This window comes from Ursus maritimus, unplaced genomic scaffold, assembly GCF_017311325.1.
Source record: "Ursus maritimus isolate PB19 unplaced genomic scaffold, ASM1731132v1 scaffold_13, whole genome shotgun sequence".
Taxonomy (NCBI): domain Eukaryota; kingdom Metazoa; phylum Chordata; class Mammalia; order Carnivora; family Ursidae; genus Ursus; species Ursus maritimus.
The window spans coordinates 66,580,206-66,600,124 of NW_024423675.1; positions in this window are offsets into that span (position 1 = coordinate 66,580,206).

Sequence of the window (19,919 nt, forward strand, 5' to 3'; positions counted from 1 at the left end):
AGCTCTGGGATTTTTTGGTTTTGGTTTTGTTTTTTCTTATGTTCTGTTAGCCACTATATAGCACATCATTAGTTAATGATTCATGAGTTACATATAATACCCGGTGCACATCACAACACGTGCCCTCCTTAGTATCCATCACCCTGTTACCCCCTCCCCTCTGAAACCCTCGGTCTGTTTCCCGGAGCCATAGTCTCTCAAGGTTCGTCTCCCTCTCTGATTTTTCCTCCTTCATTTTTCCCTTCCTTCTCCTAATGTCCTCCATGCAATGCCTTCTGTTCCACATATAAGTGAAACCATGTGATAATTGTCTTTCTCTGCTTGACTTACTTCACTTGGCATAATCCCCTCCAGTTCCATCCATGTCCATGCAAATGGTGGGTATTCATCCTTTCTGATGGCTGAGCAATATTCCATTGTATATATGGACCACATCTTCTTTATCCATTTGTCTGTTGAAGGACATCTTGGCTCCTTCCACAGTTTGGCTATTGTGGACATTGCTGTTATGAACATTGGGGTGCATGTGCCCCTTCTTCTCACTACATCTGTATCTTCGGGGTAAATACCCAGTACTGTCATTGCTGGATCATAGGGTAGCTCTTTTTTTAACATCTTGAGGAAACTCCATACTGTTTTCCAGACTGGTTGTACCAGCTTGCATTCCCACCAACAGTGTAAGAGGGCTCCCCTTTCTCCATGTCCTCGCCAACATTTGTTGTTTCCTGTTTTGTTAATTTTTGCCATTCTAACTGGTGTAAGGTGGTATCTCATTGGGTTTTGATTTGTATTACCCTGATGGCTGGTGATGTTGAGCGTTTTTTCATGTGTCTGTTAGCCATTTGCTTGTTTTTGTTTTTCAAGATTTTATATAAGACAGAGAGACAGAGCGCATGAACAGGAGGGTGGGGCAGAAGCAGACTCCCCACTGAGCAGGGAGCCCAATGCTCGGGGCTCAATCCCAGGACTCTGGGATCACGACCTGAATGGAACACAGCCACTTAACCAACTGAGCCCCCCAGGCACCTCCTAGAGCTCTGTTCTTATCTGCTTATTCAGAGGTGATCAAGTTCGGAAAAAATGATTCATTATAACCAAACTCCTGAGAGATTGATTTACAAACCAGAATATCAATACTATCAGTTGATAAGTGAGCTTCAGCTGAGGAAGCAGTGGGTGTCTGTTGTACAATCAAAAGGTCTCTCTAACAAATTTATTTTCAGGCTACATTCCTTATTTTACTTAGTTCACCTATTACAATAAGCTCTTAGGTGATTTTACCAGGAATTAAAGGCCTGAAATTATCACATATTTCTATGACGTGAAGCCACTATCCATAAGATCAAAGACAGTGTTAAGCATAGGGTTTACTAATCCCCATAAAGTTACTAGATTACTAGCTGAAAATACATGTGAATTCTTAGACTATCATATAAAAACAGTAATCAGTTTATAGTTTATGTAAATTCACAACAAATGCTGTAATCAATAGAAATGCTTATTCTTTCCAATGGAAAAGTCATCTCTTTGTCTGATTCATGAATATGTTTTTACATTAACGGTTTCTTTTTAATAATTTATGTTCATGTGAATTATGGATCCCACCGCCTTTCACACTAAAGGCGTGCAATTCTGCTAGCCATGTCCCGTGTATCAGAAAATTACTCAAGAAAACGGCACACATTTATTTGAAAAGCTGTGAGTCATTACCTTCAGATGCTGTTATTAATTAAAAGTGCAACGCTGAGAGGCACGGATTTCCCAACGTTAGCACTAAATTGATCTGCCTCGTGATACGAAACCTGGTTTTGCTGAACTCTGAGCATGTAAGTACTGATTTTTCCTCGTGAGTGTTATGTTCTCACTTTGAAGTCTAAAGTTACATTTTCAATGCAGAACAAATTAAGACTTATAAGCACCAAGTAGATCTGATATGTCTGAAAGCATATGAAGGGATTCTTTTAAAGGTGGTTCAGTGAACATCTGTAAATGGTATATCTGAGTACTCTCTGTACATCTCATGGGGGTTATATATTGAACTATGTGATTTTTCAAAAGACAAAATGTTTGAGTTGTAATAGAATAAAAATTCTGATAATAAACACTAACTGAAATTCTTAATGTTAGTTATCATTATATGTCACTGATACATACTAAGTGCTTAATATATAAGATTTTACTGTGGAGTAGGTATTATTAGAAATAATAGATATTAAATTGTGTATATTGTTGTCATCCCTACTTTATACATATTGAGGCTCAGGGGGTTATACAACTTCCTCACTTCATGACATGGATAAGAGACAGAATTTGCTCCACTCCCTTGTGTGTTAACTGAAGATACACTGCCCTTTTTAATGCCGACACCCTCTGACACTTTTCAAAATGTACTGAAAGAATGAATTTAACAAAACTGATCATACTAAGTGAGATATAAATTACTATGGGGGATAGGAGTAAACTTTCCAGCCTATTCTGGATCATGCAAAACCTTCACAGCCACACTAGAAGAGGTGACTGACTACTGAGTGACCAGGTTGATTTCTGAGATGTCAGGAGGACCAATTTCATGAGACATCATCCTATGAAGTGGGGTGCCCATAAATCATTATATATGTCACTGCACCTTCCCCAGGGATTGTTGGGCAATTTCGCATAATGTCCATATAAACCACAGAAAACAATAAAGAACCCAGAAAGAGACTCACACATCTATGGGCAATTGATTTTTGACAAAACATAACATAAATTGATCAAAGTGTAAGGGCTAAAACTACAAAACATACAGAAGAAAGCATATGAGAAAATATGCTCACCTTTGAATACATGAAGACTTCTTAGTTATGACAGCAATAACAAAAACTATACAATAAAAATAAATAAATTGGATTTGAATCAAATATAAAACTTCTGTTCCTCAAAGACAGTCTTCAGAAAATGAAAATGCAAGCCACAGACAGAGAGAAAGGGTTTATAACATATCTATCAGAGAAAATAATGGTACTCAGATTATACATAGAATTCTTACAACATAATAAAACAACTAATGAAAATTAGCAAAGTATTGCAATCTCTTAAAATAAAAACATATAAAAATGGTCCATAAGTATTTGAAAAATGTTTGACATCTTTACCTGACATCAAGGAAATGCCGAGTAAAACCTTAATGATATAATGTACACCCTAGAAAGGCTAAAATTAAGGAAAAAGACAATACAGCACAGAGGCAGAGCACCTGGAAGTCTTACACACCGCGTGTAGGAGTGCAAAACGGCGTGATCGCTTAGAAAACAGTTTAACAACATCACTATACCCAACGATCCGGGCATTACCCCCCTCGCTATCTACCCAAGAGAAATGAATACATATGTTCCCACAAAGACTTTTTAACAGATGCTCCTAGCAGATTTACTCAGGTATCCAAAACCTGAAAACAACCCAAATGTCCATCATCAGTTAGGCGATAAACAATTTGTGGTATGCCCATATGTGTAATACTTCTCAGCAATTAAAAGGAAGAAACTATTTATATACTCAGCAGCATGGACGAAAGTCAAAACTATGCTGAGCGAAAGAAGGCAGATAAAGAGCACATGCTGGGGTTCTACTTGTGTGAAATTGTGGAACAGGCAAAACGAATCTCCAGTAACAAAAAGCATACCGGAGGTATACTAATCAGCAGAAGTGGAAAGGAGAAATTATTTCAAAGAGGCATAAACTAGCTTTTGGGGGTAGAAATGTTCTATAACCTGTGTTGGTGTTTACACTGCTGTATACATTTGTATATCAAATGTATCAAACTATATAATCAGGATAGAGATATTTTATTAAATATGAATTATAACCACAATAAATTATATAAGAATGGCTACACTGTTACCATTTTCACCTCAGATTGTCAAAAATTTGAAGAGGTGACAAGACAATTTTGTTAAGGCTTTGGGGAAACAGGAACTTTCATAACTGCAGGTTGAAATGCAAATTGGTTCATGCAATATTTAGCAAACCTACTTAGCATTTATTTTTTCACTTAGCAATCCTACTTCTAGTAATTTACCCTAAAGATACACCTCAACACTGCAGCTATACCTATGCATAAGGTTATTCATGGCAACATTGTTTATAAATGCCAATTATTAGGAACAACCACATCCCCACACACAGGAGTTGAAAAAACTGATACCTCTACACAAGGGGTATATTATGCAGCTTTAAAGAAGAATAAGGAACAGCTCTGTGAACTCGTATAATGTGATTTCCAAGATACATTGCTAAGTAGACTGCAAATATCTTTAGTTTGTGACCTTTTATATTAGAAGGAAAACAAAGAAAATAAATATGTACCTATTCAATAGTGCAGAAAGAAGTACAGAATGTGTAAACAGAAAATAAATTAGAGGTAGGGTCAGAAGAGCACAGAAGAGATGGAAGGTAACACCTACCAGTACGCTATTTTTCATAGACCGACTTTTAAAATGATTTCCATGTAGCATATACACACACACAAATAATAAAGTCAACAGTAGTACTAAAATAGAATGCAAGCAGAAAGTAACCTAATTATATTTCAAATGAGACACATAACCACATAGAAAAGAATGAAAAGAACTGACTCACATAACTTTTGGCCAGTATATTTTTATTAGATATCCTCAGGCTGAACAGAAAAATGAATTTAATAAACAAATTTTAATTTAATAAATTTTAATTTAAATTTTAATTTAATAAACAAATATTAAATTCTAGTTATAAGAGATTCGTTTTCTTTTTTTTTTTTTCTTTTTCAGTGGGTGTGACTTAGCAATTCTAATGCTACTGTCTGTAAATTCTGGGACTGAGCAAATCAGTAAATATATTGCAACCAGATGAAGCCAGGACTTTCCAGGTGAGGCATAAGGAGGGAGGAGTTGAGAGTAAACTTTATATACTGCATTTGAATTGGAGGTGCCAGTATGAACCTGTGATCTGATAGATGGATACAGATGTGATGTACATATTGACATATACATGTAGAGTTGATATATTGAGAGATAAATGGGCCGGGGTGTTTGTGTGCATGTGTGTGTGTGTGTGTGTGTGTGTGCATGTGTGTGTGTGTGTGCATGCGTGCACACACGCACGTTTCCTGGCTCTGTCTGTTAAGAGAAACTAAAAGCAGTAATATCCAGTGGCAGTGAGTATATTTCATCATATTATGAGATATCATAATCTTGGTTCCAAATAACATTCTCACTAAAATTAATCAGGGCTCACTGGAGAGAATACTGATTCCAGGGCTGGGACTGGGGAAGTACAAGATGAGACAGAGCTTATTGTTAAGCCAAAAATTAAGAGAGTGTTGAAAACATAATGGGGCCATGACAAGAGGACACAGGAACCCATTTGCAGGGGCTCCCATTGGCTAAAATGTGTTTACTATAGTAAGAAGGCATGATTCCAGGGGCTCCTGGGTGGCACAGCAGTTAAGCGCCTGCCTTCGGCTCAGGGCGTGATCCCGGCGTTGTGGGATCGAGCCCCACATCAGGCTCCTCTGCTGGGAGCCTGCTCTTCCTCTCCCACTCCCCCTGCTTGCGTTCCCTCTCTCGCTGGCTGTCTCTATCTCTGTCAAATAAATAAATAAAATCTTTAAAAAAAAAAAAAAGAAGGCATGATTCCATATTAAAGTGAAGAAATTAATAGTGGAAAATTAAAAGTGCTCACACTTTAACTAAAAAGCATAAATTTAGAAGGGATTATCAAATTAGAAAAACACCATTTGATACTCATTACAGCAATAATTTATTCTGGCAAGAATCATCAGTGAGTACTAAAAATAATGGATGAAATATTTAAGGAGGAAAAAAATATTGACCTATTCTCAAAGTATCTCTGCACACGATACTTACTAGTAACACAGATAAAGTAGTAATGTTGTATTAGAGAAACCTGGAAGACATCACTTTACAAAATGATCAAAATTAACATCATTGGTAAAGGGACAAGTCTTTACTATGTACCGTCTGACATAACATATGAAAAAGGTCCATCTGTGTTGTTCCCGTTACGAATGCACACCCCAAATCCATTGTTAGTGAACATCCAGCAATTGCAGATCAGAGGGTGTTGACCATGGGAACTAGTCTGCGCTTGTCAAAATGTCACAGACCCGTGCACTGTTCCAACTTAGAGAAGACAAAGAAATGAGAACGAAAGGCAATGAGTATTCCTGGATTGATTATTAGATCATTTTTTTTCCTTCTGCTTGAACAGATATGACTGGGATAATTGATTAAATTTGAATAATGACAGGAGGCTAATGAGGAGCGTAATACAACTGATAATTGCACTGCAGATACATAAAAGAATGTCCTCAATTTCAGGAAACACACACTGAATTATTTACCTGTGAGGAAGAACATGTCTGCAACTTAACTTTAATAGGTTCAGAAAAAATTATATAGCATATGTAAAATTACATTGGTATATTAGTATATGTATATACGTAAAACAAATCTGGTATGAACATTTGAGGAATCTGTGTAAAGGGCATATGGGAATTGTTCATACTATTTTTGCAAATTCTCTGTAAGTCTGCAATTATTTCAAAATAAAATGCTTTTGAAAATTACCATAATAGACCCATCATTGTAAAAACAGATAAAAACAAAAGATAAGGAGACCATATTGAGAAAAGACAAAAAAGGAAAGACAAAAAAACAATGCTACAACTGACAGCAAAAAAAGGAAACCAGAACAATAGAATGCCAGCTTACAAAGTATGAAAAGAAAGGAAGAAAAAAAGAAATGTCAGCCCTAAATTCTATATCCAGTGATAATATACTCAAAAACTTAGAAGTTAGAAAGACATTTAAAAAATAATAAAAACTCAGAGAACTTATCACTAGCAGACATGCACCACAAGGAAAGGAAAAGTTATCAGAGGAAAGCTGCAATCTTCTGAAAAAGATAAGGACCACAAAATCAACAAATGTATGAAAATATAAAAGAAAATATTTTAAACTCCTCTTTCATTTTCTTTATAATATGTGTAATTAATGTGGGGCTAACGTTCAATATAAAAGTAAATTAGCAGACAATATGTATGACAAAACACTTCAGTATAAAGGCTGAAATTATTGCAATGCATAAAAATGTAAAATCCAGCTAGATGCTATCTACAAGAAATGTCCTTTAGAGACAGTTTGAAAGTAAAATGATAGAAAATGTTATACTATACAAACAGGAGGCATAAAGAAGCTGGAATGTTTATCTTAATATCAGGCAAACCAAACTTCAAGGCAAAGTGTATCACCTGAGAAAATGAGGGACATTTCATAATGATAAAAAGTTCAATGCATCATGAACACTTAATCATAAATGTATGTGAACCTGACTGTATCCATTAAGGTTCCACCAAGGAAACAGAATCAGTAGGATATATATATTAAAAGATTCATTGAATGGGATTGGCTTCGTGTCTAGGGGGGTTGGCTGGGCAAGTCCATAGTCTATAGTGAAGAGCATCAGGAAGGGCTTGGAGCTCCCAAGCATGAGCTGAAACTGTAGTCCACAGCTAGAATTTCTTCTTCCCAGGAGCCTCAGCTCTGCTCCTAAAGCTTTTCCACGGATTGATTCAGGCCCCCCCACAGAGCAATCTTCTTTACTTAAAATAAACTGATTATAGACATCAATCCAATCTACTGAATGCATTCACAGCATACCCGATACTAGTGTTAACTGTACAACTGGCGACTACAGGCTAGACAAGTTGACAAATAAAACTGAGTATCACATTGAGCATAGAACTTCAAAATACACCAAACAAAACCTCTGAGGGAAGATACAGACAAACTCACAACCATAGTAGATTTTAATATCTCTCTCGGTAACAGAGAAAAGAACAAGACAAAGAATCAATAGGCCTAAGGAATATCTGAACAGCATTATCAACTACCTTGATTAACTCACACTTAAAAATAAGATACTGTAATATAAAGCAATCATTGGGTATGCTATGTAACATATTACCACAACTCTAGTGGCTTAAAACAACACATTTTTATCATTTCAGTTTCTGTGAGTTAGGCATCTGGACATGGTTTAGCTGGGTCCTTTGCTTTATTGTCTTATCAGGCCTCAATGCAGATGTTGATAGGGCTGCAATTTCATCAGATGCCAGATTGGGGAAGGATGAACCTACAAGCTCCCTCCAGTTATTGGAGAATTCATCTCCTGGAAGCCGAAGGATTCAGGAGGTTTGCTTTACCAAATCCAGCAAGAGAGAGAGAGAGACAGATAGACAGAAATAGAGGCCAAAGACAGAGAGAGACTCCAAGACCAGTCTGCGAGAAAGACAGAATCTTATATAACACAATCACATAATTACAGGAGTAATTTGCCCTATTCTATTGGTTATAAGCAAGGCACAGCTCCCACCCAACCTCAACTAATGAATCATCGAACTTTGCATCAGAAACCAGGGATGTACTGTATGGTGACTAACATAATTTTTAAAAAAATTTAAAAATACATAAATACATAAATACATAAATACATAAATACATAAATAAATAAATAAATAAATAAATAAAACACTAATTCATAGGCATAAATAATCTTGAATTTGTTTTTTTATTACGTGAGAAATAAATCACAGAATAAAGATTTATCTTAAGGGAAACTATCAAGAGTTAGACAGAAATGTGTTTATAATACACACCTCAAGCTGTAGGCAAGAAAAGCCCTCCCATCTCAGATATTTCTTTGAATATACCTAGTTTTTCACTAAAAATAATTAAATGAATTTAATGGTAAGTGATGTTATGTCACCTGAATGCTTTACTTCAGGATAAATTCATGCCACTCCATTAAGAGCATTTAAAAGAACAAATAATGGCAAGACTGTGTTCCTTCTTCTGATTTCTTCTAAGATTCAGTACCTGCATCTTACTGGTACTCATTATCTCCATGGATTGGTTATTTTATCCCTGGATCTTCCTAACTTTATTTTGTTTTGTTTTGCCTCATAAACAAGTGAGAAAATTTTCTGGTTCTGTTCTCAAGAAAGAAAGTGGATCTGAACAAGCTAATAAAATAGACTCATCAATTTTCAAAGTGTTAAGTCCTTTGTGTGATCCTGGACTCAGTGGTCAGAAATGTTAACATTCTGAGAATCACTGGTGAAGATTTCAAAGTGCAATCATTAAATTCAGTGCATTGATTGGAAATTATTGCACTGTACACTTTCCAAGTCACATTTTATGAAAGTACATGGATTATTATATTGGTAACCTCATTGTCTAATTCCCTAGCAACAAAGTTCCTTCACACAAGTTGGCTAGGTTAAAAATATCAATTCTACGCAGTCAAACATCTACCTAAACTCCCAAATGATATGGGATAATGGCATAGCAGCACAGCAGAATGAAAAGTCATATTTGGTTCTCTTACACTTTTCCTAGGTCATCAATAATACACTATGCGCTCCTTCTCCATTGTGCAAGTAGTACTAATTTATGTGAGGGTTTGAGTCCTGTCATAATCCCCAAGCCCAGGCAGCCAAGCACCAGGTAGCGACTGTTGGATACTAAGTTATTAAACACTTCTCACTATGAACTATCAAGACCCAAATGGAAAGTAACAAGAATCTTACAAAAATAAAGACAGATTATCTGTTGCAAGTAAAAAATATGTTAACTAGTTGCATATGATGCTTGACCCAGGTGAAGCAATCACGGAATGGTTAATAAAATAGCTATTTCTCCAGAAAAGGCTTGCTATTTCCTTTCTGCTCATCTCTTGGCTGGGAAAATGGAACATAGAGATGAAAAATAGACAACAATTAAAGAGCAATAGAAACCATCCGAGGGACCATTAGAATATTCTAATGACTCTGGTCATGACATCATTACATCAACATAATATTTCGTGGCTTTATTATCATGTTAAAATTATATTGTCTTAGGTCAGGTATATTGAGCATGTCAAGGGCTAATGCTAATAATTAAATTAACTGTCAGCTCTTCCATAGGTGATGTGATGCCAAGGGCCTTGAGAGGTCCCACAGCTCCCAGATGGCCAACTCCATAAACTGGCTAATATCTCACATTCAGAATGTGCTTTAATTCCTTTACCATATATGCTTGGTCCCTGTTAAAATTCAAATACCCCCGAGTGGACGTATGCCATGCATAAGGCATTTGTCGTGTTGTGTGAACAAAGGATCTGAGCGCAGGTTTTTCAGACACCGCTAGATGCTGCCATGTCTACCCGCTCCATCCTCCTTCATAAACGGACTTCCCCAGACTTCGCCACAAGCCACAGCCAGTCAGATCTAAGGAGAAATTGCTCAGCGGGGGTTTGGAAATGGAGCCACGACACTGTGCAGGTGGCTAAGGAAAAAGACGGAAGGGGCTGGGTTCTCAATGGCGAGCACAATGGTGCCACCCTTCCAACCTGGATGACCACTTCCAGGCTTCTTGAGATGAGAAAAAGAAATTGTTTAACACAGATTCATCTTTTTTAGCTACTATTGTTGGGATTTTTATTATTTGCAAATGAACACAATTTCTAACTAAAGCAGCAGGAAATACAAGTATAGAAATGCCTTCCAACAAGAAACAACAATTGTTGGAGAGGATGTGGAGAAAGGGGATCCCTCCTACATTGTTGGTGGGAATGCAAGTTGGTACAGCCACTCTGGAAAACAGTGTGGAGGTCCCTTAAAAAGTTAAAAATTGAGCTACCCTATGACCCAGCCATTGCACTACTGGGTATTTACCCCAAAGATACAGACGTAGTGAAGAGAAGGGCCATATGCCCCCCAATGTTCATAGAAGCTCTGTCCACAATAGCTAAATTGTGGAAGGAGCCGAGATGCCCTTCAACAGATGACTGGATTAAGAAGTTGTGGTCCATATATGCGATGGAATATTACTCAGCTATCAGAAAGAACGAGTTCTCAACATTTGCTACAACATGGACAGCACTGGAGGAGATAATGCTAAGTGAAATAAGTCAAGCAGAGAAAGACAACTATCATATGATTTCTCTCATCTATGGAACATAAGAACTAGAATGATCAGTAGGGGAAGAGAGGGATAAAGAAAGGGGGGGTAATCAGAAGGGGGAATGAAACATGAGAGACTATGGACTATGAGAAACAAACTGAGGGCCTCAGAGGGGAGGGGGGTGGGGGAATGGGATAGACCGGTGATGGGTAGTAAGGAGGGCACATATTGCATGGTGCACTGGGTGTTATACGCAACTAATGAATCATCGAGCCTTACATTGGAAACCGGGGATGTACTGTATGGTGACTAACATAATATAATAAAAAATCATTAAAAAAAAAAAAAAAAAAGAAATGCCTTCCAAGACTGAAATCAAAACAAATGGGTGACGTAAGTTGACAATTTGACAGTGTTTGATGTTAATTCTTACAGGTAATGGAGCCGAATGAGTGGCGCAGACATAGGTGAGGGGGGCGGGGAAGGGTCCGCTCACTGCAGGCTGGCAGATGAGGGGCACGCGGGGGTCCTGGGGGCGGGATGCGGCCCAGAACGAGGAAGCCGAGGTTCCAGAGACAAGTGCAACCAAGGTCTCAGTCAAGCAGTTGCAAGATGGCATTTGGAGCACCCCTACTTTCCTTAGCACGCGCGCACACGTCGCCACATGTTGGGGCCCGAGGTTGTCCAAACCTAACACCCCTTTCCTTACCTGCACCCCAGAACCACTTGAAACACGGAGCCGTGGGACAGTCTGAGGTCAGCGCTGCCGTCGGTAGGAACGCAGAGGGCAGGTGACTTTGCTCCACGTCTGGCCAAGGGGACAACTGCCAGTATCCCCCCCACGCTGCTTAGAGCACAAACACGACATGCTCCGTGGAGACGAGCAGTCCCACCAGGGCCTGGGCCTCCGACCTGGGAAGGGTGAGGGAGCGGGACAAGATCTATGCCTCCTCCACATGGGGGCAGGAGACAAGGGCAAAGTGGACACACACACACACACCATGCCACACACACACCGCACACACACCACACACATTGTACCACACACACACTCACACACACTACACACACACACACCACCCATCATACCACAGCACATATACCACACGCACACTGCACACACCTCTACACATAAACCACACACACGACACACATACAACACACAAAACACGTGCACTAAACACAACACACCCATACGACATACAAGTGCACATACCACACACACACCACATACAAGTGCTCACACACCATACATGCCACATGCACACAACACACACAGCACACATGCTATGCACAACACACCGACACCACATACATGTGCACACATCATACACACCGCAACACACACATATCACACACAAGTGTGCACACACACACGCACGGTGGGCACGGCTGTTCAGAGTACACACGCTCTGGGACAGGGCGTCTTGCCAGCGTACAGCTCACACATACAGAGCTCAGATGCACCTCAGTTGGCTCCGCTCTAGCGACACGTCAGCAATGAAACCATAGTTTTAACGATGACTGACGCAGTCCATTTTTCTTCCCTGGGATTTTTCCATGGTCTGTTTGGGCTACTGTTGGACTTCATTTTGAATCCAGGGAGCCTAACGATTACCTTTATGTCCCAATAAGTCCTCAAGATTCTCTAGAATAAAAGTAAAAAATGCATGGATAAAGGAAGTATCCAAATATTTTTGCAAACTTAACATAAAGTTTCTACAACTCAGACACTATTTGCGCTACAATAGACATTGGCAATGATCAAACCCAAACTTTTTATTTTACAGGTGATCGACCCGCATCCTAAAGCAGTGTGGGGAGTTTCTCAGGATCATCCCTGGTTAGTGTCAGGATTAGGACTTTCCCCAGGGCTGGGGACTCGTGCAGGACCCATTCACTGCTCCCCTGTCATGCAAGCCCGATTTCTCCCTCTCTGTAAGCACCGCTGTAGAGAGCCTAGCCGTGCAGAGCAGAGGAATGCTTTCTGCTCCCACAAAGCTACTGAAGGCCAACAACACATGGCCTGAAGTCTTAGGAAATAAGGTCAAAGAAATTTATTCCCAAAGCCGGATCACAGATCTTCTAGAATTTGCAAGGATTGGCAGAGACCGTCAATTGCCATGATGATGAGCGGTACCAAGATGCATCCCGCTAAAGAGGAGAACAGAACAGTCTTTCGAAGCAGGTGATTCTCAGTTTCATTTAGTGGATTACTTTCTGCTGAATGATTGTTTCACTAAAGTCGTTCTAACCCCACAGGGTTGTTGAGGACTTAATTTTACACCCTTTCTTAGAACTGTATCTTCTGTAATAACTGTCATTTGCTTAAGTGCTATAAAATCAAGATGACATAACCTTCTCCCTTGAAAGAACAAAATGGTGAAATTACCACCAATTTTTTAAAGACATCTGCTTGCACTTGGTTATGTACCAATTGAGAGGGACAATAAGAGACAATAAGAGCATTGTCCATAGAGAATTTAAAAATTTAAAAAGTCTGCTTTTAATTATCACCATGTCCCTGTAATTCCAAACAACATTGGTGATAAACTATCCCTCCCCACTGCGGCAGGCCACTGCCTACACCCACCTCCCTCCATCCCTGCCTATGCTGTTCAGGCTCAGCTTTATACAGTCAGAGTCGACATTAGACTAATCTAATCGTCAGTAGTTGTTGTAGGGTCCGAGGTCTGGGCACACAGACCCTTTCTAGAGATTGATAGGGATGCTCTGAGCAGAAGTGTCTCTGACTTAAATCCCACAGTGCTGGAACTATGTAAGCCAGGAGCTGCTGAGAACTGCCTCACAGTCCTAAGAGAACTTGCTGGATGAGGGTATTTTAGATGGAAGTGGAGCCAAGACATGGAGACGCAGATTCACAATGATGTGTCTGAAGCTAGAGATGTGGCCAATTCTGATACTGAGCCAACATCTTTTCTTTTATAAGTTAATTTGAACTTTTGGATTCTGTCACTTGCTACTGAAAGTATCCTGACTGATAAAACATCAGATTTGCATATTCTGTATGTCCCATTACATTGTCAAATGCCAAACTTCTTCATATGCTTCTAGTCTCTGATTTCAGTTCAATTTTCCACGCTCTATGAAGTCTCAATTCTTCCAATGGGCTTAATTGGGCATTTTCTGAGCTCTCATTGAACTACATCTTTTGGCTTTACTCACAATATCAAAACCTGGCTTCTGTCATTTTCTCTTACTTAATCTCTTCTAGAAGATAATGGGTATTAAGGGTTAAAATATCCATAAAATATATTTACAACTGAGCAGATAGTCACCGATCATACAACTGCTTAGCTGTAAATACAGCAGACATTTTCCCCTTATCTTGCACATGAGTAACACCTACTTTTCTTTGAAATTCTCCCTTCCCTTGGTCTCCACAATACCTCTTATTCTTGTCCAACTAGAACACGAGCAATCTTCTGTCTAACGCGCCTCCATTGCTCCCCAAGGTGCCTTCAAGCGTGAATGGAAACCTCCTTTCTGGCACAGGTCACAATGTGGAATCCTGGTTGCTGATGGGCTGTGGCTCTCATTCCATCGTCTGCACCAGTTAGAATCTAAGCTTCCCGAATCTTCAAGACTCTGTGTGCTCCGTTTACTACTGTGTCCGGGTCACTTAGCGCCCTTCCGCTAGAGCATTAGGCATTCGGTAGCTATTTGGTGGGATAAATGAGTGGATGAAGCAAAACTAAGTGTCCCACACCTTTCTGGGGACACCTTTCTGCCTCTGCCACCCTGGGGCCCAACGTGCCACGCCAGCACGGGGCGCTGCACCCATGCCACCTGCTGACCTCACTCCTCTTCCTCTGGAACCTCTTCTCCCCTCAAACTGGAAAGCTCCTACCGTTATTTTTACCTACCTCCTCTCTTTTGAGAGTTATCTTGAAGTCTTTCCTGACCTTCCCCCCCTCCACCATCTGGATTCGGTGCTGTTCATCTGCTCTGATGGTACCTTCTGGAACCTTTTGTTCCAGTAGCTACCACAGTGCATTGTGGTATTCTGAGCATTTGTCTGCCTCTCCTATTGAGTGCAGGGATGCTGCCATTTCTGTCGGTATCTCCAACACAATAACACATCTTTTGATGCCAAGATCTACTTTGAAGATGAAACCATTTATTGACAGCAAGAGACTGGGATTCCAGGTTTACACAAGGACACTGTAGGTCATTTCTGCTCCCTGTTACAGTTTCAATACTCTGGCATTAGCATCATCCACAAAGATGTTTTAAAATATAAAATGTGTAGTATAATTCTGTCATTGAATTAAAGAAAAATACCCAGAAAATAAAGAAAAAAGGTTGCTACAAAGTAAATCATTTCACTATAAAATAGATGTGTTATATCACTATGAATCATTTTTTTAAATTTTACTAGTTCACCATATGTCACTGTAGTGGGTTGTTTGCAAAATGTCTGCCATAATTACCTCCCTGTGTCCAAGCACTTGCATAATCCACTCCCACGGGGAGCCCGCGCTTGCCCGCGTTACTTGTTTCGGATGGAACAATAGTAAACATGACAAAGGCAGAGACTGGAAAAGTGCCTGTGCAGTGGGTCTGCTGTCTCATGCTGCAGGGTTTTTCTGTCATCATGTGAAGGACCTTGGACTCACCTGACAAAGTGGGTCAGAGCCTTCATGGAGCAGAAATGAGCCAACTGGCTAAGCATCCCACACATCCCACCCACCCAGGACCAGCCATCCTGCCAATGACCGGACATGAGGGAGGCTTTCCAGATCGTCCAGTCCCGGCCACACCCATGCAGAACAGAAGAGCCCGCAGCCTACGCACAGCGCCATCGGAAATAATACATGTATTGTTTCTAACCGCTAAGTCTGGCGATGGTTCATTTAGTGAAAGCTACCTAGTAGAGTTGCTGAATTTAAATAATTGAGCCAGACCCATAAGATATATAACCAAACCAGAAAATTACTTTAGTTGAAGTAACTAAACTCAATAGACTTTTTATTTAGTACCGAAATAGTCATAGCTTTGAAATCTATGTCTTATCTTCAAAATCCATCCATTGATTGAAATGTTATCGAGCGCCTATCCAATGCGCCCAGCACGGATTTACATAATTCATTTATATAAGATATTTCGGGTTGAAACGGTGAATCACTGGAGACTCATCCTCAGTTCAGGGTGCACCTTTGCTCACGTAAGCCTCCCATGCAGAGGCCTGAGGACCAAAATCTTTGAATGAAGGGATGACATTCGGTGAAACTGCAGTACAGTTTTTCTACAGACTCAAGAAAGGACAAGGAGAAAAAGAAGGAAAAGGAGAGAAAGAAAGAAAAGCTTATTTTTATTTTTCCTCTGAGTCAAAAAGAAAATAAGAAATAAATATTTGTTCTCACTTGGTAGGGACTTGAGAGAAAATGGAAGGCTGAGTGGCATACTGGTGGAGAACTGGCATAAATGATGGTTATTTCCCACGTCCACGTGACGTGACGTCTGCAGGGAAAGGGAAGGCAGGAAGGAGCCAGCTCCTGTGCTCTCCCCTACAAAGCTGCTCCTGGAGGATGTAAAGTCGCTGCTTACATGTGGCAGAACGGTTTGACAAATCATCCTCAATCACCCTCTCATTCTCGAAGTCCATCTGAAAAGAAAGTGGCTCCTTCTCTTCTTCAAGGGTCTCATTGCTTTAGTGTTGAGCTAGGCTTGTGCTCAAATTAATTATGAGTCGCAGCCCATGCTTGAGGCTCATAAAATGTAGGAAACGACTTGCTTTATATCGGGGAAAGGCAGAGTCATAAAGTAGCAGGAAGAGAGAGAGATAAAAGTCATAAAAGGACAGTAGCAATGCCAAAGTACGTAATTGAAGAGAATCTGTCCCCGAGGAGGTGTGTTCCAAGGAAAGGAAGAGCTAGTGCCCACACAGGCTTGGGGTTTTAAATGAAAAGACTTATTAGACAATCGAATCAGTGAGACAGCCCTGAAATGCAGTGCAGTGCTCCGCTCCGGGACTGTCCTTCAAGCAGAAAGATCACTCCAGGTTGACTTACGTAGAACCAAGCACAGCAGGAACTGGTGAGAACAAGAAGGATCTGCTGTGGACTTGTGGATGCTCGTGTTCTCAGGCACTTACATGGGCCCACAGTTCTGCCCATAAATATATCATAAGTTTTATATACATCATCTACAGTACGCATAGTACTCACACAAATGGGCTGGGATTTTAGATTGTGGGCTCCTTCTGGCCATGCTTGTGTAGCCTGGATACGGTTCAGAATAGGTTCCCTGAAGATAGAGTTTAAGGCAAGTCATCGACAGCCTTTTGAAAAACCAACTGTTTAGTTAATTCAGTAAACAAACTATGTGTTAAATACTCCTAAGTGACAAGACATACAATGAGGGACAAACACAGAAAAGGTGGAGCTCTTGTGTAGCCTATCATCTGGCGGGGAAGCAGAGAATTATCAAACAATCCCCAAAACGGATGCATGATTACCGCAGTTATAAGTGTTAAAATCAAAATGTGCCACCAACAGGCACCATAAAAGTATGCGACCCAATCGAGGAGATCAACAAAGACCTCCTCAAAGAAATTACTCCCCAGGCATTATCTGTAGGATGAGAAGAAACCGCCTAAGTGACCCTGGGCAGGCTTGGGAGGAGGAAAGGGCTCAGCGTGGGGGGAGCCTGTGGTCAGCGTCTTGTGAAGGTCACTGCAGCTCAGTGCAGAGCGTAAGACAGGGGGTAATGTGGGATGAGATCACAGAATTGGGGAGACACCAGGCTGGCCATGTATTTGAAGCTGAAAGGAAGATTCTGGATGGTAGCCAATGAAAACTTAAAGCAAAAGCTAATTTACCCAGATAAGCTTTTTGAAAAGAAAGAGGCTGCCACACAGGGCACAGTATTCCAGGTGAGGGGTGAACATAATTTGTACCACTGACGAGGTAAAGGAGGTGGTAAGAAGGAAACAGATTTGAATTCATTTGGAATTCATTGTGATATAATCAATTTCTTTCTCATGTTATTTTTTTGAGCACTGGATCAATTGACAGACAAATATCCAAACTCTGAGGCTCGAGAATATGCCTTATATTTTTAATCATTATGGATAGGATTTATGCAGCCATCTTTATTGGTGCCAATTTGGAGGCATCAACGGTTATAGACTGAATTTTTGTGTTTTTCCAGAGTTCATATGCTGAAACGCTACCCTCCAGTGTGATGGCAGCACCAGGTGGAGCCTTTGAGAGGTACTTAGGATTAGATGAGGTCATGAGGGTGGGCTCCTCATGACGGGATTAGTGTCCTTCCAAGAGTCACTGAAGAGAGTTTACTTCCAGGCTCTGCTGTCTGCCCTGTGAGGATACAAGAAGTGGGCAGCCGGCAACCCTAAAGAAACCTCTCACAAGAACCCAACCCCGCTGGCACCCTGATCTCGGACGTCCAGCCTCCAGAATTTTGAGAAATAAGTTTCAATTGTTTATAAGCACCCAGTCTATGATAGTCTGTTTCAGCAACCCAAACTCTGACCTAACACCAAACTGTGTTATACCACCATTTTCCAGTCTAAGTTCCACCAAATAGCTATGTACTATAAAACATATGCTCTATCAAAACAGCTCAGGCTACAGAAACATTGGGAAACTGCATATGAAATCCCCCTTTGTGTATGAATATCTCTGAGTAGTCTTTTATACGAGACACCCAGTGGACATCATTTGACCCAAGGTCTACAAAATGTATTTGACCAGAAACATTCATGGTTTTTTGTTTTGGAATCCTGTCATTATTCTTCTGGAATACCCATTCATACACTTTTTAAAATAGGATCATAATAGGGGCGCTTAGGTGGTTCAGTTGGTTAAGCATCTAACTGTTTTGGTTCAGGTCATGATCTCAAGGTCGTGAAACCGAGCCCTGCATTAGGCTCCATGTTCAGTGCAGAGTCGGCTTAAGTTTTTCTCTCCCTCTCCCTCTGCCCCTCCCGCTTGTCCTCTCTCTTAAATAAATAAATCTTTAAAAATATAAAATAAAATAGGATCATAATAATTTATTTCAAGTACTGTGAGATTGTGACTTAAAGACTTGATTGCCTTCAATACTTTCTTAGACCTTCATTAATAACACAAAAGTTTCCCAAATGAGTCCAAAGTATGAGGATTGAGGATCCACAGCTTCCCTTTAGGGTGAATTGATAATAACTAGCCTTGATGTTTCACATTCTTTCTCCAAATGCAATAGCGAATTTCCTTTTTCTGAACAGGAACCTCTCTGGGAACTTCGTGTGACCTGTAACACTTGCTCTCTTACTGAACCCGGCGCTTGTTAAGCTCAGAGATGTGAACTAACCTACTTCCCAGGGAATATTCCATTAGCAATATCATTAAGAAACCAGATTCTTGCCAACTTTTAAAACTCTATGTAAAAAATGACAAAGGATAAGAAAAGGAAAACAATACAACCACAATATAGTGTTTTAAAATATTTTTCTTGCCTTAAAAGGAGATCTAAAAAAACACCTCTTTTTTTTAATTAAAGTATGAATGGTATATAACATTATAGTCATTTCAGGTGCACAAGATGATTCAATGTTTGTATCCACCGCCAAGTGATCACCACAGTATGTCTAGTTATGTCACACACAGTTACGTTTTCTTACGAGAACTTTCAAGATCTACGGTCTTAGCAACTTTTAGATATGCAGTAAAATATCGCTACTCCAGTCACCAGGCTGGACATGCATCCCCAGAACTTACTTATTTTATAACTGGAGACTTATTCCACCTGACCCCCTTCACCCATTTCACCCACACCTTGGCCCCATCCCCTCTGGCAACCACCAATCTGCTCTCTTTGTTTTGTTTTATTTGTAAATTTGTTTAAAAAAAGCAGAAGCAGGAGAAGGAGAAGGAGGAGGAAGAGGAGGAGGAGGAGGAGGAGGAG